Below are 23,559 nucleotides of genomic sequence, written 5' to 3'. Positions count from 1 at the left end.
TCACACCTTATCTTCCCTAGGTTGAAGCTGTTGACTCTAAGTTACCATACTTAACCCAAAGTGATAAACTGATTAGCAGATTGCTGCTACCCATCTACAAGGGACATTCATATTTTCTAAATTAAACTAAAAAATAAACAGAGAAAAAAATAAAGTGAACAAAGATATAAAGTGAAACTTTAGAGGCTAGAATGCTATACTGTATAATTTCTAACTCAAACTACTCCAGCAGTGATAGACACAGGGTTTGGAAAGAGATAGAAGTAGATAACTTCCTATTGGTTCAGTTTTACTGGAAAAGCCCTATTAATACATTCTCCATCACAGTTATGATTGATTGAACAGTCAATAGTATAGATAGATAGATAGATTTAAGGAATTGGCTTATGCGATTATAGAAGCTGAGAAGGCTCAAGATATGCAATCACAAGTTATACACCCAGGAAAACCAACTTTGAAAGCCTGAGAACCAGGCCTACTAGTGTATGTTTCAGTCTAAAGGCCAGAAGGCTTGGTGTACGTTTCAGAGCTGGGCACCTGTGTCTCACAACTGTAAGCCTCACTAATTGGGAAACTGACATTGGGAGGATCATGCTTCTAGGCCAGCCCAGGCAAATAGTTAATGAGAACCAGTCTCCAAAATAACCAGAGCAAAATGGACTGGAGGTGCAGCTCAAGCAGTAGGAGTGACTACTTTGCAAGTGTGAAGCCCTGAGTTCAAGCCCCAGTTCCATCAAAGGAAAAAAAAAGAATTTATGTTTCAGTTTGAATTCAAAGGTAGAAAAATACTGGTGTCCCAACTCAAGGTAGAAGGGGAGGAAGAATTCCTCTTACCTGTGTTTTACTCTGTGCAGTCCTTCAACTGATGCACAAGGCCCACTCACATTATAGAGGGCAACAGGCATTACTCAGTTTATCAGTTCTAATATTACTACTGTTCTATACAAACCCCCCTCAGACACCATGCCTCATCCAAATTAACACATAAAATTAAAAATCACAGAGTACTTTTGAGCAAACACAGTTTCTAGGAGCCCAAATAAAGTCTGATTGATCCTCATGTATTCATTCTTCTATGTGATTTCCAATTTGAGAATTCACAGTACCAACTTCTTATACAGCTCATGAAATCATCTCATGCATGCTGTACAGTAAGAATTATGATAAAAGATTTACTCTAAAGTAAACGGCAAGACTATAAGTAAATTATAAACTATCTTGAATTATTGAATTCAAGGAATAGAATTCTGATTCTTAGAGCATGGCATGAGGTCACTGATATTGATATCTCCCATGATGCTTTGGTCTTGCTTCAGCAACAATGCTCAATATCCTGGGTTGGAATCCAGGGATTTGTATTTTATTTACATAGAAGTTTGAGAGGCACTGAAATAGGTTATGTCTTCACAGAATAATTTGAAATTAAATGTTTTGTGATTTTTTTAATTTCAAATGTTCAAATTTTATCAAGACTCAAAGCATTTTATGAAAATGAAATAGTAAAATAATATTCAAAATAAATAATGTAATCATTTTCAATATTTATGATTTCATCACATGATCAATCAATCAGAAATTCTTTCATGTCCCTATTCAGCAAATACTCACCCTGGTTTGCTCATGACATCAGGCTGGACGGTGGGAACGCAGCAGTGAACAGGATAGACAATTGCGACCTCTTGGAGTTCACAGTGAGGCTCCAAACTCACTTTTCTTTTCACATATCACACAACTCTTTTGGAGGGGATATCTAGGGGTCATTGTCAATGTGTGTGTGCTCACAGGTATTTAGCATTTTATCTTCTTGAGCAGAATAAATATGCTGCTAAAGGGATTTCCAAAATACCTGTGCAAGTACTAAAAGAAATTTGCCCTAGAATAGTAAGTGGATTGAGGTGCCTCTGTCCTGTCTTGTGAAATCCTACACTTCACTTCTTTTTTTGCTTTGCTGCCAAAAAGCAAGTATTTTAAAGTATTAAGATACTAAAATTATTTAAATGATAACATACAAAATCCCTTTTCTGTATAACTAAATGAACGAGACATAGATAATGGTTTCCCAAAGATACTATATTGTAAGGAATTGTGACCTACTTTTTACACTTACTTCTTCTTTTAAAAGTATGTTAGTATTTGGACTATGTAAGCATATCAACCATAATCTAAATAAAATATGCATAACCATTCTCACTTAGTGAGACTAGCACTTAATAATTTTCTGTTTCCTTCTCACATATCATTATCTGCCAATTTTGCTTCAACAAATGTTTTAGGAGAATCATCCCTTACTATGTAATTTAAAGTTTATGCATAATTTATACTGTGGAACATTTAAAGTATGCAATAAAAATAATTTGAGAGTACTATGTAAATCTTTTCTCCTTAGCTTTCACACAAACATTTGTCCTTATTCTGCTGATACAGTTCAAACAGAAATGAATGAACACTGGGTGCAATTTGAATTCCCTACTATCATGTAGAAAGAAATACAAAGCCCATGAAGGTTATATAGATAGCTGATAGATAACATTCCTCTGTAGTGCTGATTAAACAATCCTAAAAGTACTAAGGATCAGTCTGAAATATATAATTTAAAATTTTAGACCTTTGTCTTATTTTTCACATGGGTAACAAATAGGAAGAAATAGGAAATGGAATTTTGTGACAGGATAAAAATTTTTAAGGTTGGTAGAAGAAAGTGAAAAAGGTTTCACTCATAGAGCTACAACTCAGTTTCTACATGTTAGGAAGGGTTTGGGGGCGATAACTGCTTTGTCAGTTGATCATCACACCAGACCTGCTATTCAGAAGGGAACCGTGATCTGGAAAGAGCCAGTAGCTCATCCAAGCTTACACAGCTGTCAAATGGCAAAGTCAGAATCCTAAGCCACTCTTATTCTAAATCTGCTACTCATTCATCGTGCCATGTTGGTGAGGTCATGTTCAAGGACTTGGCCTTCAGCAGATGGTGGCCTTGGCCAGTAGCAACTTGATAGGAAAGACAATCCCTAAAACATCTCTTACAATTAGCAAATTCTGAGGAGAAAGCCCATGGAAGACATAGACAGCATATTCTCACATTTGGTTCTTATATTTTAAGCAGATTTCCCCTTTCAGTGTGTAGGCATTACATAAGAATATGGATAGTTTGGAGCTGAGGGATTGTTTTAACATTAGGAATGTCGTAAGTTAGGTAGAGCAGTGCTGTGTATAGGTTTCCTGACAAGAGTCTAAACGTTATTGCGGAAAGTGACTATTACGTTTCCCAGTAATTATCTTCCCTGCATTTCTTACTGATGTCCATGCTGATGTTATTTGTGTGTGGAGAGGGGAATAGTAGTTGATCCTGGCCTTATTGCTTATGATTTTCCATTTTTCTCTAAAGGTATCATTCCTCCGGCTGTGTGTGATACTCTCTTCTAACATTAAGCCTAGTTAACTGTTTTCAGTGTATTTCAATGTTTTCCTTGCCTAGGAATAAGTCTTTAATATACAGTGTTTTCCCAGTTCTTATGTGATTAGAAAGAGACCAAATGTAGGACCATTAGAGCACTTCATAGTTCTTCAGCATCCTGTGCCCCAACTATACAAATGGTTCACTGAATGAGTGTTCTTTAATCTAGAGGGGTAAACATTTCTAATTTGGTTGATGTGATGGTTAATTTTATGTGTGGACTTGACTGGGCTAAGGGATAGCCACACATATGGTAAACATGACTTCTAGGTATGACTGTGAGGGTGTTTCTGGAAGAAACAAGCTTTTGAAATGGTGAACTGAATAAATTATATGGGCCTCCCCAGTGTGAGGGATACTGCCCAATGCATTGAAGGCCTGAATAGGACAAAAAAATTAGAAAAACAAATTCATTCTCTGCTTGAGCTGAGACATTCATCCTTTCCTATCCTTAGACACAGCACTCCTTATTCTCAAGCTTTTAGCATCAGATCCCAATTCTCAGATCTTCAAACTAGAGGCAAATTATACCACCAGCCTTCATGGTTCTCTAGCATGCCTACATAACCACATTTGCTAATAAAATCTCTTACTGGTCCTGGTTCTCTTGAGAATCTTAAAACCCAGGTATTGTATGACCAACCGATTCCTCCTGTACTTTTAGGTTTTGGAAACTAAAAGTGATAACCAGTTATTGAAAATGAAACTCACAATACAATCCTATGCCCTTCTAAAGGATTATATTACCTTATATTACTGTATATCAGTGGTAACAACACTCAGTGTTAGCATTCTTGTTTTTATGGACAACAGAAGCAGTGACTTTTGAAATCCAAAATCCTTATGTAAATCAGTTCTTCACTATTTAACCAGCTTTGCAACGAAGGAGAAGTCACTTAAATTATTTGAGTCATGTCTGCCATGTCTGAAATGGGAATAATATCAGTTACACTGAATATTGAGTATTCTTGATGCCTGCATGTACACAAGTGTGTGTGTGTATGTGTGTGTAAGAGAGAGAGAAAGGTAGAAAGGTATAGGGGTGTGCTAGTACTTTGCATTGCTGAAATACCTGACAAACGATTGAAGGGAGTTAAGAATTATTGTGGCTGAAGGTTTCAGAGGGTTCAGTCCAGCATGGTGGGGAAAGCCTGGCAAAGCAGAGCAACTCACATCATCGTGGCCAGGAAGCAGAGAAAAGGCAATGCTAGCACTGGACTGGCTTTCTCCATTTTCCTCCTTTAGTCCCAGACCCTGGGATACTACCATTCACATTCAGGGTGGTTTTTTCCTACCTCAGTTAATCCTTTTTGGAAATGTCCTCACAGACACACCCAGAGGTATGCCTGACCCACATCCTAGGTATTTCTAAATCCAATAAAGTTGACAATTAAAACCAACCATTACAATGAGTTTATAATTAACTTCCTGATTGCTTTCATTTACTCTGACAGATATAGATACATATAGTTAGGATATACTAGTAGTATATGATTGATTGGAAAATCTTAACTCTAAAAACTCTGTGCTTAAATATAGTGTTTTTTCTGTTGCTAAAAATCTACACCCAACACTAAAACTTCTCCATCCTTAATTTGATTCACTAACCTAGTTTGTTCATTTACAAATGATAAAAAAGGTCAAAATGCAATCTAGAAAGCATAAATGAGAAACAAAAATTAGCAGATATTCCCCCAAAGAATGTCACACATGTAATGAATACTAACATAGCCATATAAAATTTTTATAATTATGTTTAATTTTACTTTTTGTCTCTAATTTACTCTGTTTGATGTATTCAGTCTATAAAGGAAGTTGGATAACATCCAAAGTTATATAAAAGCTACCATTTTGCTCAATTCATGGAGCTTGATTTCTTTAAATTAGATTTTTGCTTTTAACTAGATTTTTTAATGCTTGCAAATATTCTCGGCTTTTCAGTCTGAGGACTTGAAAACTAAGGTAATAGCTTAGATTCAAATTTGAAAAAAATAATTTTGAAGGTTTTTGTGCTGAGTTACACTCAAAATGCAATTCTCATCTATTTTTATTGGACATTATGCTCCTTATTAATTCCTTGATAAGCATTTTCAGACTTGCAGAAGGTGGTTTTGTTTGTTGAAGAATAAACAAAATTATTTTGTGCCATGTACATGGCTGCCTTATTACTATATATACACTGACACACAAAGCAGTAGGAATATATGCCAAAAAATGTAAACAACTTAAATGTACAACAATAAAATAAAATGGTTAAGTGAGTTATAGTACACCCATCTGAGTAACTGATATTCTGCATCCATTAGAAAATTTAGTTTGGAAGATTAGTATGATAGGCGAAAGGTCATAATATACTGTGAAATGAAAAATTTAAACCTACTTTTAATCCTAATTGGTATACTCTAATTTTTATTTTATGGCTCTAATTTACCTATACCTATGTACATATGCACGCACGTAAGTTTACTTAATTACTGGAAAAATAAGAATGACACTCATAATATTAATATTCTTATGTATATCAACTTAATTATCTTACTTAGAAAATTGTGTTATTTTTAAAATAATCACTGGCACATGAAATTGTAAATATACACTACCATCCTGAATATATACTATATATTGGAACACTTAAAAATAAAATCACCATTTTTCAATAGTTAAATCACTTTTGAAAGTGAGCATCTGTGTCAGGGTTCCTGGGCTGGTGTGTGAGGACACTGCTAACTGGTGACTGTTTAGTGAGACAACGGCTCACTTCCTCCTTGGCCCACAAGTCAGAGGGTTTGGTGGCCCAAAACAATGTTTGAATGAGGTATTACAGGATTGATTTAGTTTACTGTGATTAAAGTTTTAAATATTATCACTTCATTTTAGACATATTGCATATAGAGAATAAAGAATCATTTTATATCATTTTACACTATTTTGGGAACATTATAATGAGTACATTATTTCAACTTAAAATAGAATAAAGCTGAGTGAAATTATTCTGGTAATGAAGAGTTTGGTGGAAAGGATATAAGATGAGACTAATGCTGGATGCTTATGTTTCTTGCAAGGATAGGTCAGTAATAAGCACACTATGTTTTGTCATAGACACTCCCAAAACCTGGCTTATAAAAACAATTTAAATATGAGAAGTATAGCCAGGAGCAGCGTCTCATGCCTGTAATCTTCCAGATATAGGTAAACTGATTCTCAAATTAATAAGAAAATGCAAATGGCCAAGAACAGTCAAACCAATCTTGAAGAAGATAAACAAAATCGGGGGAGTAATTATTGAAGACATGATATTATTAATTGCAAATTACAGCAAAGAAGACATTGTGGTAGACACAAATAAATCCAACAAACAGGAAAGAGAATGCAGCAAGAGTCCACATGGATATGTTCATCTAATTTGTGATGACACCACAGTGCAATGGGAAAGGACAGCCTTTCTAATGCTTGGTGCTAACTGGATATCTTTATGTTAAGGAGAAGATATCTGATACAGACACAAAAAATATTCCAGATGGAACACATACTTATAAATTTTAAGAGAGTAGAAAAATATTTTCATGATCTGTGATATGCAAAGATTTCTTAAGCAAGACACAAAAAGTTGACCATAAGAAAAGAAACAATAAAGTGGGCCACAATCTGAATCTTCCTATCTTCCCTTCCCCTTAGAGCTTATATTTCTTTTTTTCCCATTGTACAAATGAAGGAAAAAGTTCAGATAGGTAACATGTACTGCCCCACATCACTTAAAATAGTAACAGCCACATAGCAGTAGTAGTAGAAGAAGAGCAGCATTTAATAATTGTTGAACACATACTATAACTCGGCGTAAATTCATTATCTCACTGATCCTCACAAGAGAGCTTTGAGGTAATAATTACTATTCTTACTTTACAAATGATAAGGCTGAGGCTTGGAAAGTTTAACAATATGCTCAAAGCTGAATATGGTTAGATCCAGAATTCCAGTTGAGAAATCTGACTCCCACGCCTATCCTGTACTCTAAGTCCAAGAGACCTTACCTGATACACCTTCTACAAGGACATAAAGGGAAATTCTCACACCTTAACACACAGCTAGCACCCCTTCCTGCACTCTGCAAGTTCTATCTTACCACGTAGAAGTCCCCTTCTTCACTTCATTGTGCTCAGCTGGTCAATTCTCCTTTACCTGCCCAATCAATGCCTGAAGGACAAGACCTAACCTGTCTCCACTGGCACTGCCATCCCATCAGTTAATCCTTTTGGTCCTGTAGTTAAGTGTGAAGAACCCAGCAAAAGGCCTGCCTTCCATTTTTTAAGGCCTTCAGGACCCACATATTACATGGGTCAATCATATACACCAAAGAGTTTGCTTATGTAAACAAAAAAGTACTAGAAAAAAAGAAATATATGCCTAAATTTCAAAAATTGACAAATGGTCAGGGGAATTTAAATTTGAGATTCAGGAGTCCTCTTCCTCTGCTTATGCACAAAAGGGAGAATCACTTGCATTCTGATAAGGCAAACAGCCATCAAATGGACACCGAATACAATGCTGTTTATCTCCCCAAAATTTGAGAATGTGAACATGATAACACAAGGGCTCCCAGGTGTCAGTTCTACTATCAAGAGAACAAGATTTAGTTGTGGCTGAGATGTACTAATGAAAAAGGGCAGTGATCTAGGATGGGACCCAATTCAGCTTTATACCTTTAATCTAGTATGTATCGCTAATTTTATCTATGAAAATGAGCAAGTTATTTCATCTCAGTTTCCTCCTGTGTAAACCAAGATTCTTTACAAAACTAGCAGTGCTACTTTTTCTTACTGTATGTGTGAGTGTGTGTGTGTGAGTGTGTGTGTGTGTGTGTGTGTGTGTGTGTGTGAGAGAGAGAGAGAGAGAGAGAGAGAGAGAAATGGAGGGAGGGAGGGAGGAAGAGAGAACATAAGAATTGGAATTTAAATGAGAAGAAGAAAAGGAGAGAAATAAAAAATAGTCCATTGAATACTCATAGCCCAGTAAATATTTTATAGGATATAACAAAACCTTGCTTCAAAATAGTTTTACTTGAAAAAAGTAGGGTATTGTTTGGTTTTGGTCACTGTGACAAAACATCTGACATAAACAACTTAAAGGGAGGAATTATTTATTTTGGTTCACAGTTTCAAAGGTTTCAGTCCATCATGTTAGGGGGGGAATGATAGAGCTGAGCATCTCACATCATGGCATCCAGAAGGGAGAGGAGGAAGAGAGAGACAAACTACTTGTGCTAGCTGCCTTTCTCCTTTTTTTATTGCATCCCAGCTTCCAGCCTATTGAGTGATACTGTCCACAATCTGGGGAGTGTCTTCTCCTCTTTGTTAATTCTCTCTGGAAACACCCCACAGACAAACCCAAGGGTATGCTTTATAATCAGTTAGGGGATTCTCAATGCAGTAAGGTTAACAAGATTAACCATTAGACAGGCATGGTGTCAAAGGCCTGTAATCTAGAACCGTTAAAGTTATCACAAGACCCTATTTGAAAAACAAACTAAAACATAATGATTGGGTGCGTGTCTCAGGTAGTAGCATGCTTGCCTAATTAGCGTGAGATCCTGAGTCAAACCACAGTACCACAAAATGGAAGGAAGGAAGGGAGGGAGGAAAAGAGGGAGGGATGGAGGAAAGGGATAATATCTTAGGTACTAGATACAAATTCCTTTGATATACACAGATTAAACGTTTCATTTAACTTCCCTTTTCCAGCTGATGATACTTTTTACTGATTTATTGCAAGCTAAAAGACAAATATATGTATGAGTTTTATGTAATCTCAGAATTATGCCTCAATCTTAAAGTGATAAACAATTTTCCATCATTTAATTCTCTCATGTATAGAACTGTTCTATTCTCTGAATGAAAAAAGGAAGATGTCTTTAAAACTACCTGATACCATTCTCAGTCTGATAAATATTTTTTTTTAATTCTGTATTTCAGGCCCTGCTTGATACTCAGAATCTTCTGCGTGCACAAATCACAAATTTTACATTCAACCTGGGATTTTCAGGGAAATTTTACCATACAGGTAAGAAAAGAAGATTAACTGTACTCATAAGGGTCCTCTGGTCACTCTATTTAAAATTGTACAACCCTCTTACTCACACTTTCTTACATTCTTTACATCCTTCCCTGGTTTTTCTTCATGTCATTTAACTCCATTGAACTTAGTATTTTTAACCTTTAGAAAATGTTAATGGTTTGAAAGTTTATGGTACTATCTAATGCCTTTTTAATTGAACTATAATCTACATATATAAAATATGTAAGTAACAAATGTGATCTTCAGTGAATTTTCAGAAACTACATAGCTGTGCAACTCATAACAGATCAAGAAAGAGAACAGTTCCTGAATCCCTCCGCCTTGCACCTATTAACACTTGCTGGCTTCTGTTAAAGAATACCACTATCCTGACTTCTAACATCTTGTTAGTTTTGCCTGACTTGAGACAGGTGCTAAAGGATCCACCTGCACTCATATTTTTTGTTCATTATTTTGGTTTAATAAATACTGTTATGTATATGTTGTCATTCTTTCATTTTTCACTTCTGTGTATTATTTCATTGTTTGAATATACTAACATTTCTTTGTCCATTACACTCCAGTGTGGTTTGTTGGATTTCCAATGGCTTTTTGAATAGCCATTGTAAACATTTTTCTACTACCTTTCAGAGGACTTAAGTTTTCTTTTTTCTATTGGTTATCAGCCAGGAGTGGAATTGCTAGCATGGCATACATATGATAAACTTTAATAGAAAATGTCAACTAGCTTTCCAAACTGGTTTAACCAACTTATATCGCAATAGTCTGAGTGATACTCCTGTGGCTCTACAACCTGGCACTATTTCATCCTGTTTTTCTTTTTAATTTTAGTCTTTATGGAAGGCATATAGAAATATCATTTGATGGTTTTAATGTGTATTTCTCTGAAAAATAGCAAATGAGTTTCTCTCAGAGGTTTCTTAGTTATTCTGGAGATTCTCTTTTGAAAAGCACTTTTTTTCTATTTTCTGGTTTTTATTTTTTATTTTATTTTATTTTATTGTTTTTACATTTACTTACCTGTATACGTTGTTTTGACCACCTCTTCTCTTCCCCAGCCTCCAAGCTGGTTTTTATTATTGATTTGTAGAAAGTCTTTATATATTCTTAATGAATGCTTTCTCAATTATATGTGTTGCAAATAGGTTCTCTCACTGCCTAGCTTTTCTTTTCTTTTTCCTATTGGTATTTTTGAACAAAATATTTCATTTTAATGTTGCCCAATTTATTATTTCTTTTCTTTATGGTCAACTTTTTGTGTCTTGCTTAAGAAATCTTTGCATATCATAGATCATGAAAATATTTTTCTACCCTCTTAAAATTTATAAATATGTGTTCCATCTGGAATATTTTTTGTGTATGTATCAGATACCTTCTCCTTAACGTAAAGTTATCCAGTTAGCACCAAGCATTAGAAAGGCTGTCCTTTCCCACTGCACTGTGGTGTCATCACAAATTAGATGAACATATCCATGTGGACTCTTGCTGGATTTCCTTTCCTGTTTGTTGGGTCTATTTGTGTCCATCACAATGTCTTATTTGCTGTAACTTCATAATTAATAATAATATCATGTCTTCAATAATAATTCCAATTTCGTTCATCTTCTTCAAGATTGACTTGACTATTCTTGGCCATTTCATTTTCATATAAATTTTAAGAATCAGCTTGCCAATATCTGAGAACAATTTTTGCAAGAATGTTGATTTAGATTGAATTAAACCTATAGATTAATTTGTAGAAATTGGCATTTTAAATGTTACATCTTCAAGTACTTGGATATATTTAGGTCTTCTTTAGTTACACTTATTAATTTGTTAGTATAATAGTGGTGTATTGTTTTTATTTAATTTTCCACTCTTTTGTTGATGGCATTTAAAAATACACTGATTTTGTGCATTGATGCTGTATCTAGTAACTTTGCTACATTTAGTTACTAATTATATAGTTTATCTATTCATTCTTTTACATGTTCTACCTATGCTATCATGTAATTTGTGAATACTGGCATTTTTATTTTTCCTTTGCTGACCTTATGAATTTTGTTTCTTTTTGTGGCTGATTGCACTGACTCTGGCTCAGATCTTGAGAAGTTTATTTTATTTTATTTTTGAAACATGTCTGGTTATATAGCCCAGGTTGGCCTGAAGTCATGAGTCTCCTGTCTCAGCTTCCCAAGTAATGGGATTAGAGGCTTATGCCACCATGCCTAGCCTCAGGTCAATTTTAAATAAAAGTGATGATGGTAATATCACTTATTCTTCACTTAGTGGGAAATCTTTCAATAGATTTCTTCTTGTTCTCAAGAGGAATCTTGCAATAAAATATTTTGTAACTACTCTATTATCTTAAGGACCCTCCCTTCCTTCCCTAGGCTACTCAGAGTTTCATTATGAGTGAGTGTTGAAGGGAGTTTGTTTTATAATTATTTCATTATCTCTTCTTATACTAAAATGGATTTCCCATGAAACCTTTATTATTGTAATAGCAGAAATTATAACAGTGTCTATTAAAAATGAATTAATGAACAAATGAGCTAGTGGTAGTAAGATCACCTTGAACTGTAAGTAGCTACATGGAACAAGACCACCATATGAAATTTGACCCTGCTGTGTTGCAAAAGAAAAAAATCACTCTAAAATATTAAGAATAATTTTCAAAACATAATCTGTTCAAATATATTTTATCTTATCTGAGGATAGCTGAATACAATAGTATTGAATGAATCAGGCAATATTTCAGAAGTTAAAAGAAAGATTACATATAGTTATATATCCTGTAATGACATAGTCTTCAGTCATTAAAAAGCAAATATTATCTTAAATGTAACTGATAAAGAAGGAGCTCTTGAGATTAGAACATGCTACAACTTGCATGAAAATAAAAGGGGATGGAATCTACGTAACTATGGGAAACTTATTTTAAAGTTTATAAAACTAAGAGTGGTTAAGTAATGTGGTCACTGTCACACAGCTATTAATACAGACACTGGATATCTATGCAAGGATTCATAATGAACTAGTTTTAGCGGGTATCGATGAAGAAGATAATTTGGGGATTGAGTATCAGAGATGAAAAGGAGTTACTTTCATGTATTACTTTTGTACTTCTTGTATTTTATGTCATCTGTACATGTGTAATCTAAACAAGTATGCAAATAATTTTTAAAACTGATATACTCAAACAAGTTTATCAAATAGTTTTCTATAACTTCAAATGCTTTTCAATTTTTAATTTTGTAATATGGACATGAATTATTTCATATTTATTTAATGGTCTTCTTCAAGGGTTTAATAAGTTTCCCTGGTGAGAATTCTACCTATATACAAAATCAATATAATTTTCATATGCACATTAGTAACTAATAGTAATTTCACTTTTAGATAGAAGTAATATTGCATTTCTGTAGTAAGTGAATTTCTGTTTGTTTCCATGGCAGTTAGAGAGTCATGAGACTTGGCTCAGGTATATTCATGTCACTTGATGTATAATACATACAATGTATATAGTCATACAACTACATGTCTTTGGTTATTGATTTGTTTTTGTTTTAAGAGTAACTTAATGTAAGAAATTCTAAAAGACTTAGTCCCCTGAATTACTTAGATTACTATATAAAATACATTTTTTCTATTTTTAAGGATTAACAATTGGGAATCTCATAATCATAATTTAACTTTTTCTAATGATCAAATAAGCTGCTGTTCTTATGGTAATCTCAATTATGAAAGCACAATTTGATAGCTATTGTAAAGTAATTCTAACTTTACTTAGAGTAAAGTTCTACTACCTTGGCATAGATACATGAAATGAGAACTTCCTCTTTATGTGTAGAAGTTCCATCATCTTTCTAGCAAAGTTAAACCCATCATACTACTAAATTTTATGATAGGGAGCCCCAAGAACTTAATAAAATAAAAGAGTGCCCTAAACATATACTATTTTCAATTGATTATTTTAATAATTATTTATTGATTATTTTATATTCTTTGACATTCTTTGAAGAAAAGAAAACTAACATGCAGATGAGGAATCATCAGGGCAAGATCAAGAACAAACAGAATATTTAGACTGTTTGAGAGATGGTGTGTTAGACTTTTCATCACTGTGACAAATACAAACACATGACACTGGCATGCTCCCAGTGACTTTCTTACTCCAAAACCTCCCAAAATCATGCCACAACTGGGGATCAAGCCTTTAACACATGAGTCTATGGGGACATTTCATATCAAACCATAACAGAGAGTCATTATAGGAAGAACCATAGGAACAAAATCAAGACAACCCAAACTCACCCAAGAAATACAAGGAAAAACTCCTGGCACCTGAGTTATCTTCCTGCCAAACACTGAATGCTAGAAAATGACTCCAGCTGTCCCTCTCCTTCATGTTTATCTCTTAAAGACTTGACCTTTTTTTTTTTTTACTTAAGTATGTCCCACAGCCTTACAATAAAAGTGCTCTCTCTGTATAAGCCAGAGAAAATGGAACACAGGGAGAAGCTAAGGTTAAGTTTGAAGGTTCTTGGTATCTGTATACTATGAAAGCTTCTAGAAAGCTGTAGCTGGTGTTGTCTGGGACTAGAAAAAAATAATTTTTGAGTGGGAAGAGATAAAAAATTTAATTGTCAGTCTTTCCAAATTAGTTATTATAAAATTTAATTGAAGTACATGGTCTTCCATTCTAAATGAATAATTCTTTTTACTATTAAAAAAATACCTTTTTAAAAATTAATTCTTAAGGACAGAGAAAAGCAGTAGTGTCACAATAGTTAAGACTTTATTCCAGGAGAAACCTTTATCTTCTTTGATTAATTTTAACTTTTGAAGAGTTAATGCATTTTTGTGAGAAGTACATGAAAATAAAAATCAGACTTCCCTACTAATGAGCAATAACCATATTCATATACATTTCCTATACCTTTCCATTGACTACTAGGAATATTCCCTTGTTTTCTATATAAAAACAAACTTAGAAGGGCCCCAGGTCAGAGAGTTAGTTAGGTACCAAAAATAAGACTATTTTAACACTAAACTAATCAGAACCCATTTTTTGATATTTTTTATTGTTGCGATGGGTTGGGGGTACATTGTGGCATTTACAAAAGTTCTTACAATAGAACCCAATTCTTATGCACAAGAGAAATTGAACTTTTGCAATTTAATTGGCAGTCCTCTAGTAGGGAAGCCAAACGGCAAAAGATTCTAGTTAGTAAGGCTGGTGTATTTCACTAAATTACTAAGAAATAAGAGTTGTCTGGAAGGTTTAATGACATCACGGATTAACTAACAACATGAAAGAGCAGTGTGATAATGAATTAGTAAATATCAAACTTATATCTAGACTACATTTGGTCAGCAAATGATAGCTAAAGACACTGAATTTAAAGTTGCTAATCTAAACGAAATTCAGGTCTTTCAGCTCTTATGAAATAACTTAGGATAAGTTATTTCATCTCTCTAAAGACCAATTTCCTTAACCTATACAAGGAAGTTAGTAGTGGCCTTTACTTCTTAAGGTGTTGCAATAATTAAATGAAAGATGAAAAACTCTTGACCAAGGTAAAATCTCAGTAATGGTTTTAAAGATAATAATACCACAGAAGGAAATAATGCAGGTAAAATACCACTGTTGTTTAAACATACATATAATAAAATAAATTAAACATTGCAATAAATTTATGAGGTTTAAGTATATTTTTTACAACTTAAGGAATTTGATCTCTGGTTTTTCTGTCTTCCCCCAGTTCTGACAAAGGAGGCAAGGACAATCCAACCATGAGCATTTCAACTTTTTTTATCATAGTGTTTAAAGTAATAAGCAACAGACATTTGTTCACAAGATAATAATTCTGATTTCAAACATCCCTGAAGTAGAATTAAAGAAAATAAGATTAATTAGAGCTATTAAGAAAAAAGGAAAGACATAAATTATGCCTACCATGAATTAAGATAAATCTGACAGAAGGCAGACATCATTTTCCTACCTCCCGGATGATTCCAATGCATAAATGTTTTTATTGCAGATTTCATTGTGATAGTCAAAAAAGGGTAACACATACTTGAGCTATCTTCCTAAAGAACCCTGAGATCAGTTGTTCTGTCATGATAAACTCTGAACAAAGTCTATTTAGAAAATGAATGAAGGAGAAATTAGTGGATAGATGCAGGGAAGGATAGGAGTTATATATGACAAGGAATCAAGCTTAGGAGCAGAAGCATGGGAGACTTTTCATAAACTAGTGAATTTCAGATCACTTTATCACAATCTCATTGCTGGGGAGGTGGAAGTCAGGAATGAATTGACTACTGGGAAATGCCAAGAGACTTCTGCCTATTTTCAGTGTGAAAACTGCAACAAATAACTGACTTAAATGATATCGTGTGCTGAGGGACACAAATGAATCATGAAATTATTTTGTTGTGACTGCACATACAACCATGTCAAAATGATTTACTACTGAGACTCTCACACTCCTTTTGGCAGGCATATTCTCATGATTACATTTGCTACTTGCCCCCATTCTCTCCAAACTACAAATTGTACAAAGATGCTAAAAGTTAAGAGTGCTGATGTTCCTGGGAATGGTTACATATTTCCATCTCCACAATGATGTTTATATCCATGTTGAACATTTTTAGAATGTTTGTCCTTTCTCTGGTTGCTCCCTAACAGATTTTCCTTTGCTTCATTTTATGTTCAAAAGCTCAACTATATGTAAGATAATATAAATGGTGTCTTATAAATACCACATATGATATCATAGCATGTATGATATGTACATATTTCAATATAGACAGATAGATGATGATGATAATAGACAGATAGATAGATAGACAGATGTAATCTCAATTAACTGAATAATAATTTTCCCCTGCAGGAACTCAAGAGGAAGATGAAGGAGATGACTGTCTGTTGGGGTCTGTGGATGAATTCTGGTGGTTTCCGCACATGTGGAGTCACATGCAGCCCCACCTCTTCCATAATGAGTCATCTTTGGTGGAGCAGATGTTTCTCAACAAAAAGTTTGCCTTAGTAAGTACCTTACTTTGACTACTGCATTGAAGTAGCCTATATTGACTAGAGAAATAACAAGGTTTTCATATTAAAAACTTCCTTGAGACTTTGGCATATTGGCCCTCTCTAAGCAGCTTTTCTCTCTGATCATTAAGAAGATCTTGGGATTGCAGTCTTTCAGTTTGAGGCTCGTGAGCATGTATTGGGTGCTTATCACCATGTTAATGCTTTAAGGGGTCTAATTTTAAGAGACACTTCACAAGATGCAAAACTGTTACTGTAACACTATGGACAGAGCTCATAAGACTTATCTACTGTCCAGAAAGAGCTTCCTACTGCACTAGGAAGGCAGAATATACACATTGATCAAATCTCCAACAAAATGAGATAGTCCATGATTTAGTGTCAAACTGTAAATACAAAACTCTTAGTTCAGAGAAAGAAGTGTCATTGGGAGTGGTAAGGGATGAGTTCTTGTGGAAATGCCATTGGGTACATCCTGAAATACCAGTAAAATTTATGTGTTGGGATAAACTGGAGTGAAATAAGACTAAAGTAAAATACCAGGAAAGAGACCATAAAGTGGTCACAAGACAATGAAGACTCCATCTAGGAAATGAAAAGATATTCCAAACATACATGTTATATGGATAGAACATTTGGTTGGCTTAAGTAAGGCATATTGTTTATACTGAAGGGTTTATGATTTGGACCAGGGGAATTCACAGTAAAAGTTTTAAGTTTGAGTAGTTCACCTTTGTGGTACTATAATCAAAGTTATACAAGAAGGTATTAGAATTCATAAACTCTATTGTTCTTTCTTAAAGACATAAAAAATCAGGAGTTCATGCTTGTTTTTTAACTTTAATCTACTCCCCAAAATAAACATTTTAGAGGGCATCCTTGTTATGGATTGATATCTTGTACAAAAAGTAAGAATAGGGTTTGTCTAAACTTATATCATGAAACAAATTACAAGCTCCTATAAGATGAAGAGTCACCTTTTTTCCAAAAAACTAAAGATAGTAAATAGCATATAAAATTGGGCAATTTGCAATAGGACTAAAAATTCTATCTCAGTACAGCAAGCATTGATTCTGTTATCTGCAGAAGTTTAACACTGCTGATTTTAAAAATATTAATCACCAAGTGATGATGTGGAGATTACTTGTGAAGTTGCTAAGTAAATCCGTAACGAAAAAGAGAAAGGAATTTGTGAGGGAAGAAAATATGTAAATATAGTGAGAGAAGGCAGGAAGGTTTGTTATTTTTGTTGCTGTTTTGGTAGCCTTCAAAAATAGTTTATCAGAGCAAGTTTGATAAAAAGACAAGTCATTCACTGTTTTATCCCTTACAACTCAAACAGTATTTAGAAAAATAGATGTTCTATTATCATGTGAGTGAGTCAATGGATGCCAATATTGTGTTCATATTTAAAATTTTTAATACTTGAGAGCAAATATGGTAAGAATATGAGTTACATGTTTTTTTTACAATTTCATCATAAACTGAAAGAATAATTCTAAATCAAAATCTGAATTGATTTGATCTGATAATCTTATAATCTGATAATTCTTATCCTCCTAATTCAAGTGCAAGCAGAGATTGCTTAGGAATGTCATTTCTAACTATATGATGACAAACCAGATTATGGTGCTTGAGGCAGCAGAGAACAGTCATGGAGGATGAAGATCCTCATCTTCAGAAATAAGACTAAATGTATCTTTAATGTTTAATCAAATATAAATCAATGGATTTTTTATTGGTCAAGGGAAGATAGATAAGGAAGAAAGACTGAGTCCTGGATTAGCTAGTCCCCAGCCATTACAACATAAAAGAGAATGTATACGTAAAGCATTTAGAGCAGCAGTTAGCACATAACTTTCAGTAGATGGCAGCTGTTATTTTTATTATCGTTATATTTAATATCATAAAACTATCATCTTCAATTTTTGCCTGGGCTCTTGAGTTGTTTAAAGTAACTGGTAATAGGGACAGAATCTGTACGTTTAAAAGTTTGTTTTGTATTGATATGATTTCCTTAATGTGAATTTTATACAATTTATAAACATGCATTAGCTAAGACTTACTTACCATTAAGGCATTAGAGCTCCAAATTGCATTGCAGCTAAATTTAAAGGTCTAATAAGAAAAGACCAATTGTTTAAGTTTCTCTATATTTTGTGTTAGTTCCTTCATTTCTCACAATATTTCTGTATTATTTCCTATATTTCTTTATAGGTATAATTATTTTTCCTTTATGTATGAGAATCACAGAAATATAGTAACTACTTTGTGACAGAATTAAAACCAGAAATTCAAGTCTTGTGATTCTACATAAACTGTGCCACTTGGGTTTCCCCACTAGCCTCTTGGACCCAATTCACAGGTTTAAGTGTAGATTTCCCTACTTATTGGTAATCCTGGCAATATAAGAGAAATGGAGAATTTGAGGTAGAAGTTACAGAGCAACTTTTCCCTTGGATTTCTAGAGTAACTTTCCACATGATTGAATATTATTTACCAGTTGATATAGAAACTACTCCAATTCAGCTGAAACTATTCTGGAGGAAACCCTTCGCTGTTACATTCCTAAATTAGTTTATATCCTGCTTTTCTCCATCAGATTGGAGGCTCTCGATTTTTAAATGAACATAAATGTTTCCCAATGAAAGAACATTCAAAGAAGCATTGGGCTGCCCTCAGAACAAATAGGTGTTCAAACCAAGGATGAAGGTCATGGATGCAATATTCAAATGGGTGATTGAGTTAAAGAATGTTTAAAGTCTCCTTCCAACTAAGAATCTGAGACTATGATCTGAAACTCTAGGCCCTACTTTCACTATCTATAGCCAAACACCTGTCATTTTCATTGAGTATTGAAAATTACTTCTGACCTATTATCCTCTTGCACAATGTGGTCACATGCAACTCACAGAGGAATTTGATGCCCATTTAATTTAGCTTTCAAAGCTCTGTCTAATAACTTAGTATGGAACATTAAACAAATTGCTTAAGCAAACTTGCATTTGATGATTGCAACTATCAAAGGGAATGCAGCTTTAGAGTTTGATTTTTTCTAAAAAAAACTTAGTTATCAAATAAGTACTAGCTCCAGAATTGAACTGAAATTTTAAATGGAGACTTTTTTTGAAAGGTACCATCTCTGAAGTAAAGATTAATTTTACATTGATAACTGAACTACCACACTGTCTGAATTATCTACTGCACAGCTTCAAAAATAAGAGAAGGTAGCCCTAGAAAAGTAAAATTATCAATAAAAAATACTCTCAGTTGAAGAATTGTACCTAAATTTTGGCAAATCTAGTAGTTTAATTTTTAATGATAAAATAATTAATAGAGTTTTTTTTAGAATTCTTTGTCAGTATCAGATAATATTTAACATTCTTTCAGATAATATTATAAAAATTTTTAATAGTGTAACAAGTTCCTGAAAACATGAAGTCATACTGTGGATTGTAGTTTTGATTGCATTATCATCATTTTTCAAATAATGGCTCTTTTTCTCCTTCTTTTCCAAGTTTAGCAGATGTCTATGGCCAATTATATAACATTTTAGATTGGTAAGCACATTAACTTTTCCAATATGGAAATAAAGATTATAGTACCAAAATATAATTTAAAATATATTGAAAGACTTGATGATTTAAGAAATATGTGATAATCTTTCAATTAGTTTGCTTGCTAGTAGAGAAGCAATAAATCCTATCATTTTTATTTCAGTGGAGCATTTTATTAAAAGGCACACTATACTTTCATTTTATTAATATTGAATACAGAGTGTAATTTTAGTGGTCTTAATAGAAGTGGAGAGTACCAACCAGGATGCAGAGTCCACTCAGAGCTGGTAGACACTTCCAGAGTAATCTAGGCAGCACAATTTAAGAAAGACACTGGCCATTACACAGTGCAGGATGGCCAAAGTCTATATAAAATTTACTTCATAAAATGAATGGCTTCACAAAATGAAGGGCAAGAGATAAGATAGGAGACTAAAGGATATATTATCAAGTTTAATATTCAACTTAAGAGGGCTGGTATGTTCATGCTAGCTATTTACAATGTAAAATGTGACAATACTATCTCTAATGCCACTATCACTGTATACCCTCCCCCAAGATGTCCCAAACTTTTCAGCTACTCAGCAACGAAATGAACCTGGCCCACAAACTGTCTCCAGTCTTCAACCCTCATCTGCCAGCAGTTGTGACTAGTCAATAGTATAACATGCTGATTGGTAACTATTTTGAGTATGGCTAATATAATCAGCAATCTTAGGATTTAGAAAGAACTAGAATCAGTGTAATCATGAAGGAAATCACAAAAGAGCAGCAAATTAAATTTAAATAAGCTTCTAGGAAGAATGATACTTGACATCTAGTAGGTATTCAATAAATGATTATTAGATGAAAATAAATAAATATTTCTTCAAGCTCTTAAAATTCTATTCATTATGATCTTAAAATGCACTTTTTTGTTATCATTTGGATGATCCAACAGGCAGGAAATGACTAACATTGAAAAGATGGTTTGCTATTGGCAGTTCCCCAGAGAAAGAGGCATGTAGTATTATGTAGGGCTACCTGGAGAGGCACTGGAGTTGGTCAGGAGGCAGAGGAAACAAGGCAAAAATGTGGTTTCTGGAGGGAAGGGAAGGCAAATGCAGGGAAAGCAGCTTAAGGTCAGCTACTTTGAATGCTTTCAATGGGCTCTGAGGTGTCTTAGTTGCCTGGTCCATGACCCTGGGGTGATTAGAGCAGGGAAATAATTGGTGGCTGAGGTAGAAGCTCTGGATTGGTTGATTTGCATTTGAAGAGTGTGCAGTCAGGCAAGAAGACTATGTTATCTCCAAGAAGTAGCTAGAGCAAGAATCTCTCCAGGATCAGTAGGTCCCGGATATCAAATCAGCAGAAAATAAAAAGACATGATTGATACATTTAAAGATGCTTCACTCCAGGTTTTGTATCTTGAAGCAACTGATTTTCAAACTTCTCATCATCCCAGTTGCCATACTTGTACCATTTGTAACTTGTCCTTCTTCCCAATATATGTTGCGCCAATGAAGTCTGATGGTCTTAGGAGAGCAGAAAACAGCAAAATACTTTTTATTTTCATTTGTACTTTACTTCCACTAATGTAGCCAAATATCACATTAAATTTTTAAGCCATTGCATCATAACTGTGCCTGCCAGATCTCTGACAATGAGCTCTTTATTAAGCCTTCTGGTATTAATTTTTTTGTTCAATTGATTTTGCTAACTAAATGCAAGTCTTGAGATTACAACTGTCACTTTATTGTTTCATATTTGTTCTATATTCAGTGTTACAGTATGTAAATATCCCAATAAAGATTGTTATATAACAGTCTTTATATATTTGCTAGCTCTGTGTCCTTCCTATTTTTTATGATTTTTGCATTTTTATCATTATTGGTAAAACTGAGCATATCATGGTTAGAGATTTGTAGAGGGCAACAGTCTTTATTCCAAATTAATATAGATCCAGTAATCACCATTATTTCAAAATAGTTGCTATATCAACTGCAAATTTGTTTAATTCAACTAATATCCATAAGGATAACACAAAATGTCACAGGGAGCCTTTATAAAATCAGGAATGAAGATGTGCATGACATTTTTCTGATACCACTTTAGAACTATTTTAAAAGGAATGTTTAGGGGCTGGGCATGATGACTCACACCTGCAATCTCAGCTACTTAGGAAGCAAAGATCAAGAACATCATGATTGAGGCCAACCTGGGCAAAAAGTTAGCAAGACCTCCCCACAACCACTAATCACCTGGGCCAGGTGTGGTGCCCAGTTTATGTAATCCCAGGCACCTGGAGACATAGATAGGAGGATCATGGTCCAGGCTGGCCTGGGCAAAAGGTGAAAGGCCCTATGTAAAAAGTAACTTAAGCAAAAAAGAAAAAAAAGAGGGCTGGGGTATGACTCAAGTGGTAGAGCACCTGCCAAGCAAGCACAAGGCTCTGAGTTCAAACCCCACTACTGCCCCCCAAATAAAGGAAGAAAATGATAAGGTAATAAATATAATAGTTCCTCAAAGTTATTGCTGTCTTCTTTATTACTTCTCAATCAGTTCTTTAGCAATCTTAAGTTTTATGGGTTTGACTTTAGGCTCATTGATTTACAGACTCCAGAATCCTATCATTCTTCTCTTTTTATGTTGTTTTTTTTTTTAAAGTTTGGCATATTTTCAACTCATGAATCTTCTTATTTGCTTTCTTTACGATTAATGAAAGTATTTTCATATCAAACCTACATGCTTAGCAGGGCATGGTCACTCAGACTTGTAAACCCAGTCACTTGGGAGGTGGAGAGGAACACAATTTGAGGCCAGCCTAGGCAAAAAGTTAGCTAGACCCCATCTCAAACAATAAGACAGCATAGTGGCCACACCTGTCATTCCAGCCATGCATGGAACAATCGTGATCCAGGCCAGCCCAAGCAAAAGCCTGGAAATTTTAAAATAATTTGTAATTACTTTGGTTTATATCATTACCTCTTCATCTAATTTTATGCTTAACTCATCATAAATATCTTGTTTTTCTTTGATAAAGTAGAAGTAGAATAGGTAAGCAGATATTCTACTGTTTTACTCTATCATCAAAGTATTTCAAATCTCCCCCTTCACTTGTGTGAATATGGCAAATTTATTTCCAGCTGATCAGAGATATTTTCAGTTAGCAATTTCTGGAAAATTAATTTGTTCTGGTATTTATTCTCCTAAGCATTCCCTTATATTATCAGTTACTTGTTTTCTCCTTTTTTCAAATAATTGTAATCTTTAGAAGAAATTACTTCTTTTAGCTGCATTCCACTTATTAGTAGCAATTGTTTTACAACTATTTGTTTGCCAAAATATTTTAAAATCTATGTTCCTAAATTGAAAGATCATGTCTAATTGTTTTCAGAATTAGATTTTTGTTGTTGTTGTTGGCACTGGGGTTTGAATTTAGGCTCTCATGCTTACTA

The 23,559-nt window shown here is 34.0% G+C and overlaps 1 pseudogene; it reads left to right on the top strand.

The window, feature by feature from the left end:
- The window catches only part of LOC141410797 (bifunctional heparan sulfate N-deacetylase/N-sulfotransferase 3-like), a 74,060-nt pseudogene that overhangs the window by 32,177 nt on the left and 18,324 nt on the right, over window positions 1–23,559 (top strand).

The sequence above is a fragment of the Castor canadensis genome, chromosome 9, assembly GCF_047511655.1.
Source record: "Castor canadensis chromosome 9, mCasCan1.hap1v2, whole genome shotgun sequence".
NCBI classification, from domain to species: domain Eukaryota; kingdom Metazoa; phylum Chordata; class Mammalia; order Rodentia; family Castoridae; genus Castor; species Castor canadensis.
The sequence above is the reverse complement of the archived record's forward strand: the minus strand, read 5'-3'. Positions and strand labels throughout refer to the sequence as shown.